Source organism: Lepidochelys olivacea (genome assembly GCF_965140295.1).
Source record: "Lepidochelys olivacea isolate rLepOli2 genome assembly, chromosome: 4".
NCBI classification, from domain to species: domain Eukaryota; kingdom Metazoa; phylum Chordata; order Testudines; family Cheloniidae; genus Lepidochelys; species Lepidochelys olivacea.
This window is the reverse complement of record NC_140414.1, coordinates 121,448,947-121,474,619: the sequence shown is the minus strand read 5'-3', so window position 1 is coordinate 121,474,619 and position 25,673 is coordinate 121,448,947. Positions and strand designations below refer to the sequence as shown.

Genomic DNA, 25,673 nt, shown 5'->3' with positions numbered 1-25,673 from the left:
CGCCGCCTCTGGGCGCCAACTCCGAGGCCCGCGGGAAGGGGAGGCGGGGCCGGCCTCTGCGGCTTGGCACGGCGGGAGGGGACGGGCAGCCCCTACTAGCCGCCCTGCCCTAGGCAGACGGCAAAGCCACCGCGAGGGGCGGCGAGCCCGGTGGGGGACAGGCAGAGATCGGGGCGGGCTCAGCCCTGGGGCGTGACACCTGGACAGCAGCGCGCTCCTCCCCGCGCCCAGGCACGGGACTCAGGGGCTGGCGCTAACCCGCTTTCACCCCACGCCTGTTCGGCGCCCGGAAGCCACAGGATCCAACCGCCGGGAAAGCTAATTGAAAGACTGGCACTGATTTCGCTGAGATCTGGACTGGACCCTGGAAGGAGTAAGGTGTAAAGTCTCCGGGAAAGGGTCCGTGGCCCTAGCAGTAGAAACTCAATCTGCTCCAGCTGATCTGACCCCCCTCTTGACCTATTTTACAGAGAGAGTCCAATCATGAAATTGGAGTCCGGATCCAGTTAAGTCTCTGATCCCCACCCCTCAAAATCCCCCAAACCACTTTTCCGGAGTGGACTCCTGCAATTGCCATAAGCCCTGATCGTGGCAAAACATGGGCATTGCAACTACTGAGGTGTAAAATTACTCCCCAAAGCGTGTGCAGGGCTGGGTTTCATAGACTGTAAAACTGCTTGCAGCAGGGACTATCTCTTCCTATGGGTTTGTAGCACAATGGGGCCTCTGTTGTGATTGGGATATATAATAATAACAATAATAATAATATAATAGGTAAATAATAATTAGTATAATTAGTATAATAAAATCACTTTTGTTAAAAGTTTTTCACTTATACTGCAAAGATTAAAAATACAGGTAGCTGAGGCATGAATAAATGTGATGAATAAAAGTACTAATAGGAAAAATAATCTAAATATATACTTTAAAGTATTGAAAATAACACAAAGAATTTCCTACCCTGTCTAAAATAATTTTAATGAGGGAAACTAATGAGAGAGACTTGGCCAATCAGTATATAGTGTTACCTTTTAACAACCATTTCAGCATTACTTGTTTTATTTCATGTTTGTTTGCTTGAATTCACAGCATAATGTACTAAAAAGAAGGAGGCTGTGCTGGGATTCATTTTAAGTAGTTCTTTCAATATTTATCTAAATTGATCTGCATTTGCCAAAAGTGATACATGGTTCTTCAAGGCAAAATGTGTTAGAAATAGCACAAACACAGGGCATCCTCCTCCTCCCACTGAAATAATGGTCAGACTTTCACTGATTTCAAAAGGAGAAAAGCAGACCCATGCAATACAAAAATAATTTGGGGTCAGTCAGTTGGGGTCAATGAGCAGAGCATTACTGCAGTCTGTGGAGCTATACTAATTTACACCAGTGACCAAACTGGTCCAAAATATGAAAGCAGGAGTCTGCAATGAAGAGCAAGATTGGGGAAGTCTGTATTTGCACTGTTTCTACTAATATATTTTGCCTGGAAAGATAATTTATTAATCACTAGTTACAATAATAGATTTACCAGGAGCAACTTCCCAAGCTATGTTACAGAGGACCAAATAACAGCTCCATAGTGAAGGGTTTTTAAGAAATTCCAGCATAAACCTTTATTTTCATGGTTTTTCGCTTCCACATAGACATCTTTTTTCCCAAAACCAAGCTTATCGGTCATGCTTTACTTTTACAGATTAGATGAAAAAATCCAAACATTCTGGTACAGTATTTTGTTTTGAAAATTAGCTGCTTTACATTGTCAGTAACTTGTTCTGAAAACAAATGTTAATAAGGCATTTTGCTATGCTGATTTAGGACTTGATTCTGCCACCCCTTACACAATTGTGCAGTCCCATCCATGTCTGTGGGGCTATTTGCATAAATATTTCAGGACTCAGTCCACAGTGAACATATACAGACACTGAGGCATTTTTAATCCACTTTTTCCATGCAAGCTCCACCTACTGCTGCTGATGCTCTCTGTATGGAGGTTGGGAGATATATGCAAGGCCCCATGATCTATGCAGAGCTGCCAGGTAGCTGGCATCTTCATGCTTTTACCCAGCAGCTGCTGTAACTAGCTTGCACTCCACTGCTAATGACATGCTGTAGGCACAGAGCATAGGACATCCCAGTTAAGGGGTCTGACATAGGCAGCAGCCTCATAGGTCTTGATTGGCTCTCTGTCCTATAAACACCCGAAGGGCACTCCAGGAAGAATTTAGGCAACAATGTGGATCTCCTGTAGCTGCTATGACCATTCCGGCTCTTGACTTTGACCTCAGCTTGATTCATGACTTCACCTCCTGCCCCAGACCCTGAAAACTGACTCAGAGTCTGATCTTTGGTTTTGATGATGGTCTGGAACCTGACTATGAACTCCTCCTAGGGTTGCCAGGTGTATGATTTTCGACCAGAACACCTGGTTGAATAGGGACCCTGGCAGCTCCTGTGAGCACAGCTGACTGGGCTGCTAAAAGTGGCTGCAGCGGCTGGCTCCACGCGGCTTCCAGAAGCGGCCGGCATGTCCCTCCAGCTCCTACGTGCAGGGGCGGCCGGGGGGCTCTGTGTACTGCCCACCTGCAGCACAGGCGCTGCCCCGAGCTCCAGCTCCACAGCTTCCATGGCCGGGAACCACGGCCAGTGGGAGCTGCAGGAGTGGCGCCTGCAGATGGGGGCAGCCTGCAGAGCCCCCTGGCCTCCCCTGCACCTAGGAGCCGGAGAGACATGCCTGCCACTTCTGGGAATCCGCACTCCCCCCGCACCCAAACTCTCTCTCAGAGCCTGCACCCCTCCCCCAGCACTGAGCCCCCTCCTGCACCCAAACTCCCTCCCAAAGCCCGCCACCCCTCCCACACCCCAACCCCCTGTACCAGCCCTGAGCCCCTTCCCGCACTCCAAACCCCTCGGCCCTGGCCCCACCCGGAGCCTGCATGCCAACCCCCTTCCCCAGCCTAGTGAAAATGAGAGAGTGAGTGAGGGTGGGGGAGAGAGAGCAACGGATGTGTGCGTGTGTGTGTGTGTGTGGAGTGAGTGTGGCCTCGGGTCAGAGGTGGGGCAAAGGTGTTCTGTTTTCTGCAGTTAAAAAATTGGCAATTCTAATTTCTCCACGACTCCCAGCCTCAGATTTGCCCCTACTCTGACCATTGGTCCTGACTGCCTTTGTTGGGATCCTGACATATATATGCATATTTCCTTCCCCCCTTTTTTTTCTGCAAGAAGAGAGCCGATGTCCTGTACTGACATCAAAATCATAGTCATAGCAACTAATTATAATATCACAAGCAGATAATTATGACTTCAGTTGAGGGATAAGAAACAAGAAGCATGTGTTACTAATAATTTCAAATAGATTAAGGGGAGTGTGTGTATGGAGGGAGTTATTATGGATGGGCTGGGTGGGTTGAGAATGATTTTTTGGGCGTTGTCTGTAATTATTTGCACATTTTTGTTTGCAACTTTTTGTGTGCATAGAGCATAGACCAGACATACTTTTTGTACATCTACATCAATTAATAAAATAACTATATAATACTAAAGCTGAAGAAGAAAATTACATAATTTGCAGTCTATAAAGAGCATCATTGCTAAGCAGAACATTTTTCAAAGTTTGCTATGACGCAAATGCAACTCTTTAAGAAAAGACAAGATAGTTTAACTTTGAATTCCTTTGCTTTTGTTGTACTGTTAGTCCGTAGTATTTAACATCCAGTCAGGGCTGTCTGTAGAGGTGTGCGGGGCCCGGGACAAATCAGCCCCCTCCGTAGGTGCAGGAATTAGGGGTACGGGGGGGCTGCAGTACCTCGGGCTCCTGGCTGCCAGACCCCCCTCGGGGTCTCAGTTGGGGTCCCTGTGCCTGGGGTCCTGGCTGCCGCCCCACATGCTCCGGGCTTTGCTACCACCCCACGCGCTCGGGGCTCTGCTACCACCCCGCGCGCCCGGGGTCTTGAGTGCCGGCCACTCACACAGGTCCGCAGGCCCTCCCAAAGCACGGGGCCCAGGGCGGTCGCCCCAATTTGCCCTACCCAAGAGACAGCTCTGCATCCAGTATCTGTCTTTGTATGTATAAAAGCATTTAAGTATAGTAATTCCTTTATCCATAGTATTGATGCCATAATTGTACTTCTGACTTTTAAGACAAAAACGAACATAACATTCTATAAATATGTGTAGGGAAACAAAGGAAAGAATATTACAGTGATAGTGTCCTTTTACTTGGTTGATTTGTTTATATCTCCCTCTCACTGTTTATAGTAACCCTGGAAGCCTGATATGGAGTTATTTTCTTTTCTTATCAACATTGTTTATCTTGCTGTTTATAGCATATTTTGCAAATATGTAAGAAGAAGGTAGCTCAGATTCATAGATTCATAGAGTTCAAAACCTTCATAGATTCATAGAGTTCAAAACCAAAAGAGACCATTCGATAATCTAGTCTGACCTCCTGTATATCACAGGCTGTTAAATTTCACCTAGTTACCTCTGCATTAGGCGCAATAATTTGTGTTTGACTAAAGCATGTGTTCCTAAAGGTATCCAGCCCTTGTGAAGCCATCTGGAGAATTCATCATTTCCCTTGATAGCTTCCTCCAATGACTAGTCATGCTCACTTTTTTTTTTTTTTTAAATGTGTAATTTCTAACTTAAATTTGTCTGGCTTCATCTTCCAGCCATTGGTTCTTGTTATGCTTCTCTCTGCTAGATTCAAGAGCACTTTAATACCCAATATTTTCTCCCATGAATGTACTTGTACACTACAATCAAGTCACCTCTCAATCTTCTTTTTGATAGGCTAAACAGATTGAGCTCTTTAAGTCTCACTCCAAGGCATTTTTTCCAGCCCTCACATAATTTTCGTTGCTCTTTTCTTCGCCCTCTTCCGTTTTCAACATTCTTTCAATCTGTGGAAACCAGAACTGGATGCAGTATTCCAGTGCTCTCACTAATGCCATATACAGGTAAAATCACCTCCTAACTCCTTCTCACTACTCCCTGGTATATGCATCCAAGGATCCCATTCGCCCTTTTAGCCACAGTGTCACCCCCGCTGCTCACGTTCAGTTGCTTGTCCACTATAATCCCTAAATTCTTTTCAGAATACCTACTTTCCAGGATACAGTCTCCTATTCTATAGGGGAGACATGTTCCTATATGTATATGTAGGCATTCTAAATGTTCTGTATGGGATGCAGTCATTCTTCCTAGATGTATAACTTTGCATTTGGCTGTATTAAAATGCATTTTGTTTAATGGGCTCCTCAAAAAATGAAATCAGGTTTGTTTGACAAGACAGTGATAGTATTTCTTTCAGTCTGGGAAAACTAGGTTGAGAGAGAAGAGTGTTACAATCACTGTACATTTACTAAATTTAAGTTTTGTCAATGAAGTAATAATAAATTAGGAAAAGGAAACTAGAATTCCCAAAACTAGAATGGGAAAAGGATGTCAGAATCACCTTTGCAATATTGTAGGTATTCAATCATACTTCCTTCATGGATTTTAAGAGGAGGATATGGAAAAGACATTGCCTGATGTTGCCACTGTTCCACTACATCCTGAATGACTACTGTATTACAGGCATTCCAAAGGGAGAAGCTTTGTTGTGTGAATGCTCTCTCATAGGATCTTGCTTGAAAAAAGGCTCCATAGGAGTGCATGACTCTTTAATGTCATACTATTCCATTGAGTATACCATGCGTAGGGTGTTGGATTCATTGTGCAGTAGCAGCGTGGAACTCATTTTACAATGAGTTATTTTAAAACTTCCCTCTGCTTTTGTCCCAGTACTCCTTTTCTCATGATTGATCTGCTTCTAAAATGCAGAGGTGGAAGATAGCTAAACGCAGAAAACTGAAAGTAACATAATTGTGAAAACGTTAAAAAGGTTTCTTTGTATGGGCTGCATTGAAACTATGTTACATAACAAAGTTGGAATTTGTCAGGTTGCAGTAATATAGTAAACCCTTAAGCAATTCAGGACAATCCAAGCTCACAGATTTCTTGTTTTATGACTGTGGAAACGTTAAAGAAATGGGGAGAAAGGGGCCCGTGGGCAGCAAATATGTTTAGTGATCAATTCAACCTAGAGAATTCCTTAGTTTGAGAGGTATAAGATTGTAAACTCATATATTACAACATTCTGAATACAGGGAACAATGATTATATTAATGCAAATCTAGAATGCAATAAAAATGATAGAAGTGAGGTTTCTTTTACTTGATGCATATACAGAATCTAGTGACATAATGTTTGATGCTTTGCAAGACTGATTACTTGCTCTGCCCCTAAATGTCCCATCTCTTCATGTAGTTCTTGACATACCTGCCTTTTTGTCTTTTTCAGGTAATATCAGTTCATTTTTAACTTGGTTTTCTGATAAAAATATTTCATGTGTATCCAAATGCAACACGTACCATTTATGCATCAAGGCAGCGATCTTACCACATCCTCCTGTCTTTTCTCAGCTATTCAATTTGTGCCCCAAGGACTTACAATGAAGAATTTTAGTAATAACTGGCTCTTCCTTCTGAGCTGCCAAAAGGTCTTCTCATGGAATAGGCTTTAGTGGATTTAATGCCCAGGGAGAAGTGTTCTACTGCCAAAGCACTGGCAGTAATAGCTGCTAACCAAGATACAAAGAAATGGCAAGGCACGTCCAAGGACTGTAAGACAGCACTAACAACATCTTGCTTCTCTCTTCTGTGAATTCTGTCATATATATTTTTTCCACATAAAGGGGCATGATGGATGAAGCATCTCTCCACATTAGATTTCTGCGGATGATATCTAACTTTGAAGTTAGTCAGCTAATTTTGCAACCCACCAGTTTGCTGTGACATTTGACCTGACAGAGGTGAAGAGATAGGTTTAGCTGGTTGTTATCACTGTAAACCACAAAGAATTGCATAATAGAGAGAGCCACAAAATTTGTCAGTTATGGACCATTTAAAAGCTGGAAACTCCAGCTTTCCTGAGTGAAGGAGATAATTCTTCTGAGCTGCAGTCTGTTTTCTTGACCTATAACCAATGACTCTTAGTTTACCTTACTGACATTGGTACAAGGCTGCATCTCGTCCCTTATTGAAAGCATCTACATGAAGGAGAAAGACAGAGACAGAATTATTATTGGTGGCTATAACCAGGCAATCAATCAGGTGGTTTAAAATACTTTGATGTTACTCAGCCCAGGTGACTGGCTGTTTGGAGGGTATCTGTCCAGACCCCTTTCCTTGCCCTTTGCCTTCTTTTTCTGAGATCACTTTTGATGGTGGTGTGTGTCAGATTCCATTGGAACAGTCAACAAGTCATACAGGAGTATGAAGTTCTGCTGTGGTTCTTGGTAGTTTCTCTGCACCACCAAGAGGTCATCAGAATCCATTTTATAACTTTCAGCAGACACCACCATTTCCAATTAATATATGACTCTCTAACTGTCGCAGTACTCTCCATACATTCTTCAGATGCTCTTCAAAAATACCACTGTACAGAAGGATATCATCCAGGTGTGGAATACACACCTCATCCTTAAGTTCCTCAAGACACTCTTCCATACATCATCAAATGGGTGTGTTTCTCGTGGGGTCCCACGGAGATCAGTTCTTCCCCTACTCTCATTAACATTTATAGTAATGATCTGAAGGAAAACATAAAATCGTCACTTATATAGTTTGCAGATGACATAAAATTGGGGGAGTATATACAATCCTATACTAGAAGCTAGAGTATATACAATCCTATATTTGAAGCTAGACAAATTCAGACTGGAAATAAAGTGTAAATTTATCAGTGAGGTTAATTAATCACTGAAACGATTTACTAAGGGTCATGGTGGGAAAATCACTGACCATTTTCAAATCAAGACTGGAAGTTTTTCTAAAAGATGTGCTCTAGAAATTATTTTGAGGAAATTCTATGGCAGGTGTTATACAGAAGATCAAATTAGGTGATCACAATTGTCCCTTCTGGCACTTCAATCTATGAATCTATGTATCACACTGGAAGGCAATAGGTGCATTTGTTTAAACCAAATGGAATTCTAACCCATTCACACAGGCTCCATGGAGTAATGAAGTCTATGAAGTGATGGCTTTGTTCAGCCATGAAACCTTGTGTGATGTGTCATTCCATATTCTTTATGAAAATATTGATTCTTTATGAAAATAATATTGATATGACATAAATGAGATACACGAGAAACTGCTGAATTGGAATTCATTTGCAAATTGGATACTATTAATTTAGGCTTAAATAGAGACTGGGAGTCATTATGCAAGCTGGCCTATTTCCCCTTGTTTTTTCCTACCCCCCTCCCCCGACGTTCTGGTTAAACTTGGATTTATGCTGGAAACGGCCCACCTTGATTATCATTCACATTTTAAGGAGAGTGGTCAGTTTGGATGAGCTATTACCAGCAGGAGAGTGAGTTTGTGTGTGTGTGTGGGTGGTGGGGGGGGTGGGTGAGAAAACCTGGATTTGTGCTGGAAATGGCCCACCTTGATTATCATGCACATTGTAGGGAGAGTGGTCACTTTGGATGGACTGTTACCAGCAGGAGAGTGAGTTTGTGTGTGGGGGGGGCGGAGGGTGAGAAAACCTGGATTTGTGCTGGAAATGGCCCAACTTGATTATCATACACATTGTAAGGAGAGTGATTACTTTAGATAAGCTATTACCAGCAGGAGAGTGGGGTGGGAGGAGGTATCGTTTCATGGGCTCTGTGTATATAATGTCTTCTGCAGTTTGCCATTGCACTGCTCCATTCCCTCATTTCTGCTGTTTCTCTACCTCATCACAGGCAGCAGCATGCAACTTCTCAAACAAGGTCTCATCTGCAACTGGTTATCTTTTAAATAAGGTTGCATCACAGTCTGAATGCTATTATTCCACAGGCCTGTCAGGACTGAATGGAGGAACAGATTTTGTTCAAGGACAGAGTTGTATCTCAGGTCAAAGTCAGCTTCTTCTGATGCAAACAATATGGTCTCAGATCAAGTGCTCAAACTGGGAAATCCTGAGGTGTCTCTTCTGATTCTTATAGTGCTCTTGACTATTTAAAATAGAAGTTTAATCCCAAAATTGGCTTTATCACTCAGCAGGAGCCCAGCCAGCCCAGTCAGTCATGAACACCAGTCAGAAGTCACATGGATTTGAACACATAGCCACAGCATTGACCATGAGACAGGCTGAGCTTGCCAGCATCAGGTCACCTGACATGACTGGAGGCAGGATGGGGGCCTATCCCCTCCCTTTGCTGCTGGAGCAATGCGCCACAGAACTCACTCAGGAAGCTCTCAGGCTTTAGGTGAAGGGACAGATCTAGTACCAGTTTCAATCAATTTCAGATTTATAAAATCACAGTGTTTGGCTTCTGAAATGTTAAAATGAAACATTTTGGCTTTGGGGCTCTCTCTCTTTTTCTAAATGGATAATTCAGTGAAGTGAACATGAATTCGGGAAACATTTTGGTGTAATCAAATTTGCATCCTGAGGTCTAATCCTAACTAACAGACTATCTCTGCCCTGTGACAAGTCACGTGCTCCAACGTGAGTGTCTGTATTCTCTTTGAAATAATATATACATATAAACACAGTATAAACAACTAACCAAACTGTCGGATAGAAGAATGAAATTACATAATGAAATGCAGACAAGGCAAACAAAATTTAGCAGATGAAAAGCGACCACCTGAGGTGAAGCAGTTTAATACAGGAATATAAGGAACGAGATCTGAGAAAAATCTAAATGAGAAATTGCCTGTTAGGTGAGGTGAGGTTGTGAAGGCCTGGGAAAAAACAACAAATCCTCACAACGAAAGTGCAGAGAGGATGGGTAATTAGGTAACGGTAAGGGTACATTGAACTTATATGAAGACATGGAAAAGAGGTTAGTTTTGAGATTCCACACAGACCTAGCTCCTAGCACAATTTCTAGATACTTACCAAAGGGATCTCTTTGGAACATGTAAATGCAGGTCACTTACCAGCATTTTCTCACAGAAAAATTCTCTCCTGGCTTGCACCAGTTTTGCACTCTGTAACTCCAGCAGTAACTCAGCTGAAATCAATTTGCACTGGTATAAGTTAAAGGAGAATGAAGCCCAAATATTTCAGTATAAATATCTGGGGACTTGTCTGTTATTTTCCCTAACTGCTGGGCTGGTTGCAATCAGAAATTGAATGTATAGCAATACAAGACTAGAGATAATGGATTTCACTTGACCTAAGGAATATTTAATTTAACAGAAAGAAAAAAAATTAGTAAAATAGACTGAGGAATGGATCCAACTCCCCAAATCAAAACTTCAAGCTATGGCTTGACAAGGAACTAGGCCAAACAGAACCTCCTCCTCTGTGGATGCAGAGGGCCCCCTTTGCAGGGGAATTTATGTGATATTGTTGTGTAAGGGGAAGGGCTAGATATGGGGTGACAATTGGCACAGTACAATCTGCCTGCATGGCAGCACTACTATGTAGGGGGAGGGAGAAGTGCAGGTGGGGCCAGGCAGGGAAGCGCTTGGAGAGGGGTAGACCCAGAAGATCTGCTTCTTTGCAGATCTTCCTGTCCTAACCCACCAATCGGGGAAACATGTAGAGAGGTGCAGAGCCTAGTTCAGCCATTGGTTATAGTAGTCTCTTTTGGTGATTCTTATATTGCTCCACTTACATAGGTGTATCTGCCTACCGCCCAGCTTGGCTACTCAAGGAAGGTGATGATGGTCTCCAGATTTGAGCCCTACTGCAGACAGTTTAGAGGTAGAATCTAGAGGTGAGTCTAGAATCATGAAAAAAATCCTGATGATGAAAGGGGATAGAGCTGATCATTTATTAGCGGTCTCCTTCCAATTCTAGCAAATCCATGTTTCTAAGCCTTTATCTCATGGACCTGCCAAAGACAATAGGCTTCCAGCTTTATTTAAATAGAATCTTTATCACCTGGGTTCATTTACATAGCTACCGACTATTGTGTTTTTTTAAAAGCACCCACTGATCACTCCAATCCAGTCGAATTTCATAGCAGGATCAGTTAATCCAGCACCTGAAAGTTGGAAATGTCCTGCCACAAACCATCATAGAAAAAAGGTTTTGTTTGGATTTAAATATCTTAAATGCTTACATTTGAAATTTATATTATGCATTATTGTGGGTGAGAGTGATGTTTTGCATTTATTCTCCGCCCCCACCCTCCCGAGGTGGAGAATATGTGTGAGTTACTAGTTTTCACTTTTTAATCCACTTTTCTATTATCCTCACCCCTTTTTATAGAATCACATTCCCATCATGAATGATCTGTGAATAACTTAGTAATGGCAGGTGAGAAGCAATTTGCATATTCTAATTGAAATTGTCAAATGACTGGTTTTCTTATTAAGGTAACACACACATTTTAAGTTCGATTTGTACTGTGTAATTGATAGACGATTATGGCCACACAAGTGGAGACCTGCACAAAGCAATAAACATACCCTTGATTCTTCCAGCACCTCATAAATTGGTATCGGGTACATTCTGCCTAGCCTTACATGGGCAAGCAGTGTGTGAGGGAGTGTGGGGACAAGGAGTAAGAAACCTCTCCTAGTACAGCTCATGTATTGGCCAGAATGCACTGCAGTCAGGGGGGTGCAAGAACTGCTCCCTAATTAATCCTCCTGGTGTGATTGGTACTGTGACACTCTGAGGGCCACTCATTGCCTGCCCTGTAACTCTGTGCTGTGCAACTATGGTTCAGTTCCATGGCACCAGCAGCCTTCCCTCAAGCACAAGGTCTCACCCTGGCTCTTACCAGACTAGTTACTTCTTGCTGGATGACACCAACAGCCCTACCAGTCCTGAATCTCCCCAAATCCGTCCTCCTCAAGTTCTGAACTACCAGACATTCAGGCTATGTCTACACTCCCCACAATTTAGCGACACATCTGTGCCGCAACAGTTGTGCCTCTAAGAGGTGCACAGTGTAGCCACTCATTGCCAGTGGGAGAAAGCGCTCTTTCCCGCCAACAAAATAAATCCACCCCCAATGAAAAGTTCACACCTGCTCTTTTCATCAGGAAAACCGTTGTCATTCGGGGTGGGGGGTGTTTTTTTCACACTTCCAAATGACAAAAGTTTTACTGATGAAAGTGCTCTGTAGACAAAGCCTCAGACTGTTTCCCTCTGGTTCACCACCCCTGAAGGGGTACACCAGCCCCTCAGATGCCAACTTACTTTAGTGCACATACTCCACACAGTTTGCACACCAGAGACCTGCTTGGGTTGAAAATAAAAAAATAGTTCATTTAATAGATAAAGCACAGATTCAAAGAAGAAATACTGTGGGAAAGCAAACAGCTACAAGTTACACGGAAAAGAAAGATAGAAGTGCAACCTCAGGTTTTACTCGTTCATATTAGACAAAATGCATTCACTAATGCAAGTCACGTAATGCCTTAAGACAGTTTCTCAGCATACCCTCTACCTGTGGGAAGGATCCAGTGATCACGGGCAGCCTCCTGACACCAGACTGTCCCTCAAATTCTGGATAAAAAACCTCACTCCCAAGCCTACATTTAAAAGGCTTTTTCTTTGTGCATGGGGAAATTCCCTCTTGATAGCTGGGGGTGTCTCAATGTCTTCCCATTAATTCTAATGATCCATCATTGTCTTTTCCTGGGCTGGACAATAGATAGTTATTTGAAGCCAGTGTTGTGTGCCCCCCTGGCTACTTGAGTGCTAACCTTTGTTTTGAGGTGCAGTTGAAGTTATAGAACAGATGAAGAGCACAGTTTTCTATTTAAACAAAAATTAAATAGATTCACAACCAGTCTGTATATATCTCTCATTGACCATCAAGTTCAGAACATTACAAGCTTTTATAAAAGACTTTACCAGATACACTTTTATAGCACTATAATACAGTATGCAATTAGTTGGTTTAACTGCTCATTTTGGGGGTTTAAACTTTCTGTTTTCCAGCTGGGGTATCTGATCATCACAGATACATCAAAGGGGACAGAGTAGTCAGAGCCTCCATCCCTGCCAGTAGAAGTGGGAGTAAGTTTGTTGAATCGCTCAAAGAGGTGCATCAATTTGGGTGTTCTCCCATGCACTGAACAACTCTGGAAAACATTGTGAGAGTGCTTCTCTTGGGACAATGTGGTTCCACACCACCTCCAAGCCAATGCTGTGCACACGCACATGCTTTGTATGCATTATTAGGCACATGATATTTGAGGCCATATATTTTCGCCTAATCAAGAAGTGTGGATATCCAGTATAGCTTCACTTCTTGAAATGCACTGTTGCTTTTTAAAAAACACTTTTGTTGTAGCGTCCTCTAATCCTTAATGGCCTGATTTTGCCATTCATGTTGAATAGTACTTCATTCTATGAGTAATCTTACTGGTTCACAGTCATGCTGGAAGGGCATAACGAATGAGGTCCCACAGGGATCAGTTCTGGGTCCGGTTCTGTTCAATATCTTCATTAATGATTTAGATAATGGCATAAAGAGTACACTTATAAAGTTTGTGGATGATACCAAGCTGGGAGAGGTTGCAAGTGCTTTGGAGGATAGTATTATATTTCAAAATGATCTGGACAAACTGGAGAAATGGTCTGAAGTAAATAGAATGAAATTCAATGAGGACAAATGCAAAGTACTCCACTTAGGAAGGAACAATCAGTTACACACATTCAAAATAGGAAATGACTACCTAGGAAGGAGTACTGTGGAAAGGGATCTGGGGGTCATAGTGAACCACGAGCTAAATATGAGTCAACTATAGAACACTGTTGCAAAAAAAATGAACATCATTCTGGGCTGTTTTAACAGGGATATAAGCAAGACACAAGAAGTAAGTCTTCCACTCTACTCCACATTGATTAGGCCTCAACTGGAGTATTGTGTCCAGTTCTGGGAGCCACATTTCAGGAAAGATGTGGACAAATTGTAGAAAGTCCAGAGAAGAGCAACAAAAATTATTAAAGGTCTAGAAAACATGACCTATGAGGGAAGATTGAAAAAAATGGCTTTGTTTAGTCTGGAGACGAGAAGACTGAGAGGGGACATGATAATAGTTTTCAACTACATAAAAGGTTGTTACAAGGAGGGAGAAAAATTGTTCTTCTTAACCTCTGAGGATAGGACAGGAAGCAGTGGGCTTAAATTGCAGTAAGGGAGGTTTAGGTTGGACATTAGGAAAAACTTCCTAACTGTCAGGATGGTTAAGCACTGGAATAAATTGCCTAGGGAGGTTGTGGAATCTCCATCATTGAAGATTTTTAAGAGCAGGTTAGACAAACACCTGTCAGGGATGGTCTAATACTTAGGCCTGCCATGAGTGCAGGCAGGCCTGCCAACGGGGACGGGGGGAAGGGAGGAGCGAGGCATTATTGCCCAGAGGCCTGGGAAATGTAAAAAGGCCCAGGAGCTGCCGCAGTAGCGGCCGGAAGCCCGGGCCCTTTTAAATCACCCAGGCAGGCTGCAGGGCGCCTGGGCGCTCAAGACCGCTCCAAGTCCCACGCTTTGGGGGGCCCCACGGCCAGCGTGGGCAGTCCCGGAAGTGACGGATTTGTCACTTCTGCCCCGTGCCCTGCCCCCTTTTAGGGACAGCGTTGGCTCTGAGGCTCGGAATTTCTGTTGGCGAGTGTGAGTGCAGGGGACTGAACTAGGTGACCTTTTGAGGTCCCTTCCAGTCCTATGATTCTATGAAATACATTGAATTACTCATGCAGTAAGGTACTACTAAACATAAAAAGGGTGCTATATCTGGGATGTAATTAAATATAACTAATGAGAGCAATATGCATGGACTATATGCTCTCCTTGTTGCATGCACATTAGATCTCATTGATATCACTGGGATTTCCACACACAGAGCAAAGGGACTATGAAACCCATGTTATAGATACTCAGGAAAATCCAAAGGGATTATATAACCCATGTTTTGGATACCCCGAAAAGATGAGTGTAAATTATTTATAACTGCAAATTATCTTTTCAAGAGTAATAAATATGAAGCCATATTTGTAAGTTCCACAGTGATATACTTTTATGAGCTCAGAGCTGCTGTTGTATAAATTCAACAGAGAGAAGCTGTTTGGACTTGTTTCAGATTTCCCAAATTTCCCTAAAGCTACAGGAGCAAAGCATTTATTTCCCTATTTGACATGTTACAAAGAATGAAAAGCAAATCTTTTATCTATTTACTAGAGAATACAGCTAATAATTAAACTATTTACTTCTCCTATGCAGTCTGGTTGACTTGTGTGAAAATGAAAACTATCAGGTTGCTTAGAGTTTGAGGGGTAAATTGTGACTAGGCCTGCAGGGGTGCTAGAGGGGACATATTCAGAGGTTACTAGGTAGAGCTGACAGGAAAAATTCTGATGAACCAATTTCCCAGTTTGGAATGTTTCACTGAGACGGCCCAATTTTGCCAACATTCCGATGGACCCCAGGTTTTGAAACTATCAGGTTTCTATCAGAAACCTGTCTAATTTCCTGCCACTTTGCCTGCCTGGCTCAGCTTCCAAGAGCCATGCATCTGATGATCTGAGGTCTTCCAAGGTCCATGACTCTACGACAGCCATTCATGCAGACAGCCCTGTAACCACAGTTCCATTCCCTTTTGAAGGGAATTTTGAAATATTAAGTACATGCTTGCACATGTTCCCTATACCCACATCCAGTGTTCACATACGCTGCTGGGCACAGGTATAATGTTATGTACACTCGTATACCTGCGTCCACACTGCCTCTGTTATGCAATGTTAGTGGGGCAGTGTTTCAGGGGCAGTATCCCAGGGAGACCCTCTAGGAGCTTCTTTGCTGTGTGTTGTTCGTACTGTCCCATCTTCATACATTTGCAGATGGTGGTTCCTGACCACATCTCCCCCTGCCAAATTGAATGGAAGACATGGAACAATGGGATGATGATGTGGTTCTCCACATTGTCCTTAACATGGGACAAATGTTTATGCAGTGGAGGAGGTGATTGGTGAGATGCTGGATGGAATTTGAGCCAAACTTTCTGGCACCTCAAAGAAGGCTGACATTTGCAGGATCATAGACAAACCATTCAGCTCCCATGGTACAGATATGATGGACGTTGGTATTTCTACAGTGTGCCCAGGGATGGACCATCACTTCTGGTACAGGAGGACCAGCACGACGTGGTGGGATCATATTGTTTTGGAAAATAGAGGTGACTAGCAGTGGCTTCAGAACTTATGAATAAGAAAACAGACGTTCATGGAGCTGGGTGAGGATCTTGCACCAAACCTCCAGCACCAGAACACTCAATTCAGGGCAGGAGCAGCTGGCTATTACCCTGTGGAAGCTGGCAACATTCAACAGCTATTGGTCTGTTGCAAACCAATTTGGGGTTGAAACGTCTACTGTTGGGGTTGTGATTGTGCAGGTTTTGTGAGGCAATTAACACTGTGATCTACCCATGGGTAATTGCCATAAGGAAAGTTCCAGAAATAATATCTGGATTTCAGAGGATGGGGTTTCTGAACTGTGAAGTGGCCATTGATGGCATCCACATCCCAATACTTTGCCCACCAAAAGGGGCGAGCGGGTATGTGAAATTCACTCATTCTGTCATTCTGCAAGGCTTAGTGGACTTCAGATGCAAATTCATTTATACCAGTGTGGGAAGCTCTGATAACGTCCATCACACCAGTGTGCTGAGGAGATCAGGGTTATACTTAAAGGGGGAAGAATGGACTTTATTTCCCAGAAACGACACAGTGTGTCTGTGCCAGCCCTTATTTTGGGAGACCCTTGCTTACCCATTCCTAACTTGGCACATGAAACCGTACCCCATCATCAGTGACCCTGGAGAAAGAGAATTCAGTTATTGAGGCTTTGTCTACACTGGAACCTGAATGACAAAACTTTTATCATTCAGTGGTGTGAAAAAAACACACACATCCCGAACGACAAAAGTTTTGCCAACAAAAAGCACTTTGTCGGCAGGAGAGGTCATTGCGGGTGTAAGGTTTTTTTTGGCTGGAGAGCTCTCGCCTGCTGACAAACAGCGGTTACACTGCGCTTCTTTTAGCGCCAAGGCTGTAGAGGCACAGCTGTGTCGCTAAAAGGTGCATAGTGTAGACATAGCCAAACTCAGTGACTTAATGGTCATGGAGCACACATTTGGTAGGCGGAAATCTCATTGGCAGTGCCCGCTCTCATCTGGATGCAAATATGGCAAATGCTCTTTGTACAATCGTTGTCTGTTTCAAACTCCATAACGTTTGTGAGGGTGAAATGGAGCGCTTCCATCCTGAATGGTCTGAGGACAAATCTGATTTATCAACTGTATAGGCAGTCGGATCCCACCCACATGCAGACAGCCAGATCCCACCCTGGCACACTGGCCCAATGGGCAAGGGAAATCAGGGAAATATGTACACAGCAGGGAGACTGAGGATGACACCTGCCTGTGCTTAGGATGCCTTCCCACCCTGTGCAGCTGTTGGAAAAGCACAGGAAGGAGCCTTGGCACATACTTGTGAGGCTCCATACCTTTGTGAAGGTTATGTTCTCCTGTAGCTACAGATTCTTATCCATTGGTTCCTGTGACAATTCACACATTACAGACAATTCTAACAAGGCACCTCCATTGGTTAACACCTTAGGGTTGGGTTTGTGCTGTGAAGGGTGGCAATTGAGTAAATGTAAAACAATCATTATGCAATGCTTTTATCTTAACTGTTCACAGTTGTTTACAACCCTTTATTATCAGGAGCACTCAGTCTCCCTTACCAAACTTACCAACATTTGCTTTAGGGGGGTACCCTTTTTTTCTAACCATTCATTGTCAGCAACACTAACTGCACTTTGACACTGGTGTAGAGCACTAATTGCTATTAAGGTTGAAACTGGTCAAGGTTTGAGGTGGGGAGGAGGGGCCATTTAATCACTGGGTAGTGAGCATGCCTGTATTGTGAACCAAGCCGTAAAGACGTTTTTCTCCCCTTTGTGAATTCTGCTGGATTTACAACTAGCAGTGCTTTCTCTTAGTACTTAACCCTACCTGCACTTTCCCCATCCCACCTTTGTGTCCTTGGGAATGTGGATATGTCTTCAACTGGGAGTGGGGAGATTCTGGGTGTAGGATAGATTGAAAAGTGTTTGCAGTATGATGGCACCGGACAATTACACCATTCCAGTTCATGTGCTGTGAATGAGGCACCCAATCCCAAAGGTGAAAACATCTTATGTTCATCAGACTTAGGGAGGAGGGTCCTCACACAAGTCAAGGACTCTTCTTTAACAGTTATTGAAAGTACTATATTAGACAGGTAAGTAAAATATTTTTTAAAAAGATGGAAACCAACAAAACATAATGGGACTGAATCCATGAACAGTGGGCTAAATGTTAAAGTCTCTGCACCCATCTCCTTACCCTCCCCTTGACGAGTGTGGAACCACAGGGGAAAACTGGTCTTGGGGACAAAAAGGGATGTCTCCTGCCCAGAGTGGGGGCACTTGGGAGGGTTCAGGGACTCCTGCAGGCTCATTGTTCCAGTCCTGGACACTCAGGGGAAGTCCCAGAGGGGTTTAGGTGCGAGTGGAGGGTGTCATCCAGGAAGTCTTGCAGGCTCCTCCCAGTCACTTGGGGAGGTTGGGTCCTCCACCTCAGCAACACCCTGAGTGGCAGCTGGAGGAGGAGAAGGTGGAAGTTCATGGACAGGTGCAGTGGCCAAGTGCCCATGGCAGCAGGCAGACCCTGAACTCATTCAGCCACCAGTTCTATCAGCTTCTCCATTAGGGAATGCTATGGGGTCCCTCTTGCTCCACAAACTGGTTCATCATTGTCTATTCCTGTGGAAGATCCAATCCTTCCATGCCCTGAGGAACTCAAAAGTGCTCCTGAGACCTCTTGTGTATGCCAATGAGCATCTCCTCCAGGGTCCTTCTCCATCTGCCTCTGCAATCTCTGGGTGCTGCTCCTTCCCTCTTGGTGGAATGGCAAAGGTCCTGCCGATTCAGAGACAAGAGTAGCATTTTATTTATAATATTTTCTCCTTTGGAGAAGCTGAGAAATCCCCTCTCTTCACCTCTATAACAGACCTTTACTGTAGATGGACACAATTTTGATATTTTTCAACACTCCAGGAATGTGAATCCTTGGTTCTCAGACAACTTTTGCAGCCAATGAGGAAGGAGCAGAGGCCACTAAGCATACTAATGTTTTTTTAAAATGTAAAATGTTCCTAGTGTCTCAGGGGGAGGGCAATGTGGGGGAGGGTGGGGAGTTCCTTGTAGGGGCTATGTCACCAGTTTGCCATTTCTTAGAGTCATAGAGTTTAAGGCCAGAAGGGACTTCCAGATCATCTAGTCTGACCTCCTGTAATCACAGGCCACCGACCTCATCCAGCATCCACACACTAAACCCAACAACCAAAATTAGACCTTCTTTAAAGGCTGGCCAACATATGGAGAACATAAGAATTTTCAAGAATGGAAAAGAGAAGTGGTTTTCCAGTCCTGTGGTTGAGATCCAGCAATTTATGCTAGAGAGATGTTTCTGCTGATGATCACCCCTCTACATATTACTGAATAGAGGGCTTTGGTCAGCTATGAAGATTTGTTCTGCTTGTGATTCTGGCAGACCAGGTGCCAGCTCAAGCCAAAGCCTCTAGGTCTAAACTGAACACTGACAAATACATAGCTGAAACCAACCTGTTTGTTAAAGTAGGTATTAGAATTATAAGAATGTGTTTAGTGTTTATGAAATGCTCATAAGTTGTTGCATGCATCAATTTCACTTACAATATCTGTATCCCATGTTATAAGGTAACATTTAAGTGTTTGCTCTGTAACTGTGTATCACCAGACAGCAGAGAAGCATTAGTAAATGTGAAATATTCATTTCCAACAGGAACTGTTATCTCCTGGCCTACAAAGGAGGCCCATCAGCATTCGATGAACTATTGTGGAACATCAGGGGACAAAAGACTTTGATTCCTCTCTTCCACCCTCATGAAGAGGATATGTGCAAAAGAATTCCTCTCAACATCTGAATTTGCAACTCAAAGGAGAATGGGGGAAGGAATAAAAAGCCTTAACAAAGAGGAATTTTTATGCTGCTTGGACATTGAGGGGCAAGGATTACTAAGTATAAGCAAAAGATCCCCAGTATTTTGGCCTGGGTTAGTCCTAAAGGACATATAGAGCTTGCTTATCACAGAAACTTCTATTATATTTTGAAACTGTAGATTGGAACTCATTTGTGTGTATATAAATGTTTCCCTGCTTTAACCTGGTAAATAATTCTCATTTCCTTTTCCTAATTTCTGAATCTGTATATAGTTCATTAGAAGATTGGCTACAAGCATTGTCTTTGGTGTGAGATGTAAGGTACAACTGAGCTGGGGTAAGTGGCTGGGAGTTACACCAAAGATCACAGCAGTATTCAGGTAAGGGACCATTTATCACAAAGCTTATCTGGGTAGCAAGATAGATCATAGTACTCAAGGGGACTGTCTGTGACTCCATGTTAAGGTTGTTATAGTGCTTGAGGAGTTTACCTGGGTGCTTCACCGTCAGAGCCAAAACTAACTCTTGTTTTCCAGAAAGGAAATCTTGGAGGCTTCCTATATGTCCTTTATGCCCCATGACTCCAAGAAACACATTTCAGCAGTGAACTGTCCTACATGATTTCAGGTATGAAATATTGGCTATGCATCTGCCACCAGTGAGCCTTATATGTAAATGTATGCATGTCTAGAAAGACATGCTTTTAAAATTAAATAGGCAGAATTTCACTTATATCAGAGTGCTACAGTGAAACAATTCCTCCTATTAGAGAGTTTCAGCTTGATATGATGATTCAAGTTCTTTGTTCCAAATCAAATAAAGAGCAGAAGGGGAAAAGAGTAAACAAAAATGAGCTGAAGCTCATTAAAATCTATTTAAAAATGATCTTATTAAAAAAAAACCTATTGCAAATAGCGATGTAACCTCGATTAATGAGGTGTGGTCTGATTAAAGGAAGTCACTTTAAAATCACTGTCTGTTTTCACTTTCATCAGAAGAGCTGCAGAAAGATGTCTTTTTTAAAATGGAATTGTTCAGTTATATTGTCTAGCTCTCATTAATAAGACACATAATGCACACTGGTTACTGTTGGCAAACTAAAGATTGATTCTTCTAGACAAATTACCTGTTTTCAAAAGAGATGCACAAAATGGGGAAAAAATCTTGTGAGAATCAAGGGCTGCTGGAGGTTGGGTTAAAAAATTTCACAAAACAAAGAAGGCTGAGGAAGTTTCTGTTAAAAGTCATTAAGGGGGAAAACAGTCTGTGGGGTCAAATCTTTTTCTCAATACACAGTTTAGGTGACCTGGCTATGCTCTGAGCTGGGTAGGACCCTTCCACCAACCTGGAGAGCGGCTGAGATTGGTGGACTTGTTTACTGGCATATCTTTTGGACCTGACTCCAACCTGTCCCCAACCTTCCCCCACCCCTCCCCCGAACTGTTGAGCTGTGTTTTGTAGCATGCACAGGTGTGGACTCCTTTGTGGGCTGGATGTGAGGAACAGCACTATGAGACTGCCTTTGGAGCTAGAGGCAAGATTCCAACTGACTTCAATGGGAACAGGATTAGTTTTCAATTATGTTGCTTCCAGGGTCCTCAGCAATCACAGGAGAGGGCAGATTTTCCCATTAATGATATGCAGAGAGGTGAGGAAACACTAATGTCTTGAAACATAAATCAATCAATTCCATAAGCAATTCACTTACGTGAAGATCCCAACCACCCCTCCCCCACCTCATCCACTATATCAGCCTTGCATTGTGGAGCAAAACCTAGCCTGATTCTGATCTCTTACACCAGTGTAATTCTCCTACTGCAATAGGATTACTCCTGATTTACACCAATGAGAAGCAAAGCCAGGCCCCTAGTGCATTCTGAGATGGTGTTCAATGCATCCTTTTCTTTCTTTCCCTCTAACACTTGTGGGTGAGGAAAGGCTGTTTTCAACTCTTTTGTGCTCAGTGCATGTTCTCCCATCTACCGCTCTCTCAAACATGCAACTCACAACTAAAAAGACACTGAGAATGACTGTATTTCGGGTTATTTATCGATCATTCCACATCTAAAAGAGAAGAAAGGAAGCTGGCTCTTCAAACTTTATAAAAGAAGAAAAAAATAACCAAATGGAATTTTACAATCCACCCAAAACACAAGTGATAGCTAATTCTGCCTTTCAAGTTAGCGTACTGGTCACTATGGGTATGTGTACACAGTGAAGAACCCTCATTCCCTTTCCCCTCTTCCCTCAGTTGGCCCATACAGCTGGCTTGGGCTAAGGAGCTGTTTCATTGCTGTATAGACGTCCAGACTTGGGCTGGAGCCTGACCTCTGGGACCATCCTGCCCCACAGGATCCTAGAGACTGGGCTCCAGCCCAAGCCTAGAAGTCTACACAGCAATGAAACAGCCCTGCAACCCGAGCCCCGTGATCCTGAGTTGGCTGGCATGGCCCAACTGTGGGTTTTTCTTTGCTGTGTAGACATACCCAATGGGGATGTGATGTGATGTTCATCTTTAGCCCCTTCTCCTTCAACCAGTACAATCACTGGGCAGCTGACATATACCTCAGTTCAGAGCTAGAGATGGATCCTATGTAGCATATACCACACAATTTCACATATCTGCCACATTAGACACTAGAGCTGGTTGGACATTTTTTGTTAAAACAGTTTTCATCCGAAAAAGCAGTTTTGAAAAAACTGAAAATTTTAATGAAATTGTGTTGGTTTCAACAGGAATTTCCATGAGAAAATGTCTTGAAATATTTTTTGAAAAAAATTTGTTTGAAAAATTTTTAAACGTAATTTTGAATTTTATGTTTTTTTATTTTGTATTACATTATTTCATGGTATATCATAATAGCTGAAATTGTTATTTTTACTTAATTTATTTTGAAAATCTGCTACTGATTGAAACTTCTTACCTTTGTTCCTAGATCAGTGTGTCCTGTTTGTGTCATAATTAAACAGTTTGACATGTTGTGTCTCAGGCTACTCTAAGGTATTTTAGAGGCCGGTTTGGCCAACAGCCAGTCCTAGAATAGTGGGGCAGAAGGTTAGCCTAAAACGCTGATTGGCTGAACTCAATGATCTGGCCTCATGTCTTTTGCTATACCCCCTCAGGTAGTGGCTCAAGTAACCTTAGATCCAGGTAGTAGATACTGGTTTTGAAGGTTTCCAGTCAACTTTTTTATTCTAAATCAATATAATTCCTCAACTGAGGAATAAATGTCTTTCTGACCCAGGCCTTGTCTTTGTTTTATGCTTTGTGTCTGGATCATCTGCCATATAAGATCTCACTCTGACACAAGATTAATTAACAGGCTCCAGTTTTATTGTGGCTCCTTACAACATGGCTTCTTCAGTCTCATGTCTTCTCAGAGACCATAGGTACTGACTCTGTGGGTGCTTCCCACCCACAGTCCCCCTATCAGCACCTCCCTCTCCCCTCAGCACTTTCTGCCCGCCAGCAACACCGGCAATCAGCGTCTCCCCCTCCCTTCCATCACCTTCCTCCCGTTCGCCGCAGACCAGCTGTTCCATGGCGTGCAGGAGGAACTGGAGGTGAGGGGGAAGGAGTGAGGGTGGGGTGCACTCAGGGGAGGGGGTGGAACAGGGCGGGAAGTGGTGGGGCAGGGGCAGAGCGGGGGTGGGAAGAGGCAGGGTATTGTGTCTATGTTAAGTAGATTAGAGGAACACTGAAGGCCTGGGCCTCAATGTGAATTGGTTTGGTTATAAAATTTAGCAAGGTTTAATTTACAGTGTCTTTTCGCTCGATATAAAATACTGCTGTTTGTATGCTCAAAGTCTCTGTAAAAGACTGTTTGTGTGAATGAGGAATGCACGCATCAGAAAAAAATAAGGTGTAAAGGCCATTGTCGGAGCCAGATGGTCAAGGGAGAAAAAGTGAAAAAAATTAACAGACTTATCAACGTCAAAGACCATCAATGCGCATCCATGACTGAGGGAAGGCAGATTGATGACCCTGAGGTGGAGGCTGGCACCCCTCAAAACAAAACAATTAATTAAATCGAAAGGATGGAATGGCCCTTGTTAGTAAGAAATGTTGTGTTGGTATTGTTTAAATGTGTTTAATTAGCTGTTTGAATAGTATGTCTAAGGTAAAGGTTATGTAAATCACTGGCTTTAATGAAATCCAATATGGAGTATATCATCTGTGACTTTCGGACTCCATCTCTGTAAGCAGACTTGTTTACTGTAAAGACCCTGGATTTCCCTGGCTCAAACCGGACTAAGCCAATTTTTCCTACCAAAAAGGCTATATAAGAACTTGCTCAGCACCTGTGCTGGGCTGTCCATTCCAGCAGCAGCACGTACATGGTCAGGCCTTCCTAAGTCTCCAGAGCTAGAGAGAAGAGTACCATCTATCCCACAGCAAGGTTGAGGAAGGAGAGGCCTGTCCTCACTATCCCTGCCACAGCGAACTGAATCCATTTTACCTCTGGAGGGTCCTGCTTTCCTGGTGTCCATCATCCAGGAGGGTCTCCCTGCCTGCAATGAAATCCAACAGTTGTCAGGACTCCCCAGTAGTCCTCCTCAAAGGCTGCACGTCAGCCGGAGAGTAGAAGGTTCTGGGCTTTGCCCCTGTATGCTGTGTCCACTGCGCCTAAATCGTAGGAAAAGGTTTCTGTATTGGGGTTTTATTTATTGTTTTTCTGAATACCCAGGGAGGTTTTGTGGGTCTGAGCTTCAAGCTTCTAAAGCCAGTCACTGAATCACTGTATGGTTAAGTTTGAGTTTCTTCCCTCCATTTTTCCAGTTCTCTGTACCTTTACCCTTAATATACTTACCTTTGTTCTCACCATATTACCTTGTCTTGCCTTCATTTTTATTACATCACACAGGGAGGGAGGGACACCCTTATTGTAAGCTAAATCCACTGGTGACAGACACAGAAGGGAGCCGAGTCTGCTGTTCTGAGAAAAGGGGCTTTCCTTTTCTATCTTTCCCCCTACCACTTCTCGAGTATTTTCTCTCTGAAGGTTACCTTACTCCCCTTGGGGTAACACCCTCTCGGAGGTGCTTTGGAATATTAACATCAGAAAATAACACCAATTAAGGAGTAACCGGTCACAGACTAACACAGCAAAATCCATAAACTTCAATAACAAAAAAAGACTATAAAAACAAAGTGCTTTGCCATGGGATTTTGAGTTCATCTTGCCACTACTCCAAAAGCATTGGATCGTGACTGACAGAGCCCAGCTCCCCTCTGCGACAAATCTGGCTGGCCACTTGATTGATCCAAACTCTGGACTGGTAACTATAAACATCGACTGGCGGGACTGTGTGCCTGGTGTGTGTGTGTGTAACTAAAAAGCATATGCCAATTGCTGTATTCTCAATAAATGCAGTGTATTGCCTTTTCCCCTATAAAAAGATCTTGTGTGCTTTGTTTAAGCATAACATATGCACTAGTTACCCTGAGGTAAAAAATGCACATTTTTTTAGCAGTGAAGACAAATTAGTGAGTGAGCTTGAATGGCCTGCAGATCGCCAAGCCTTGCTCCCAGCTATTTGACCACATGCCTTTTTCCAGGGGTCGATCCAGAATTCCAGTGTAAATTCTTGCTACTATTTCTGTAGACAGTGCTGCCGGTAGTTGAATGAGTATACGCTGG

General features: G+C 43.2%; 1 long non-coding RNA gene across 2 annotated transcripts; it reads left to right on the top strand.

Moving 5' to 3' along the window:
* On the top strand, nt 1–22,769 carry LOC311520053. Of its 2 annotated transcripts, none has more exons than XR_014711461.1 (3): nt 1–505; nt 10,670–10,767; nt 19,874–22,769. It is a non-coding gene; the product is annotated as an uncharacterized lncRNA (long non-coding RNA). The 2 variants fall into 2 exon arrangements; XR_014711462.1 differs by having other exon boundaries at nt 5–373.
* The last annotated feature ends 2,904 nt before the right edge of the window (nt 22,770–25,673 follow it).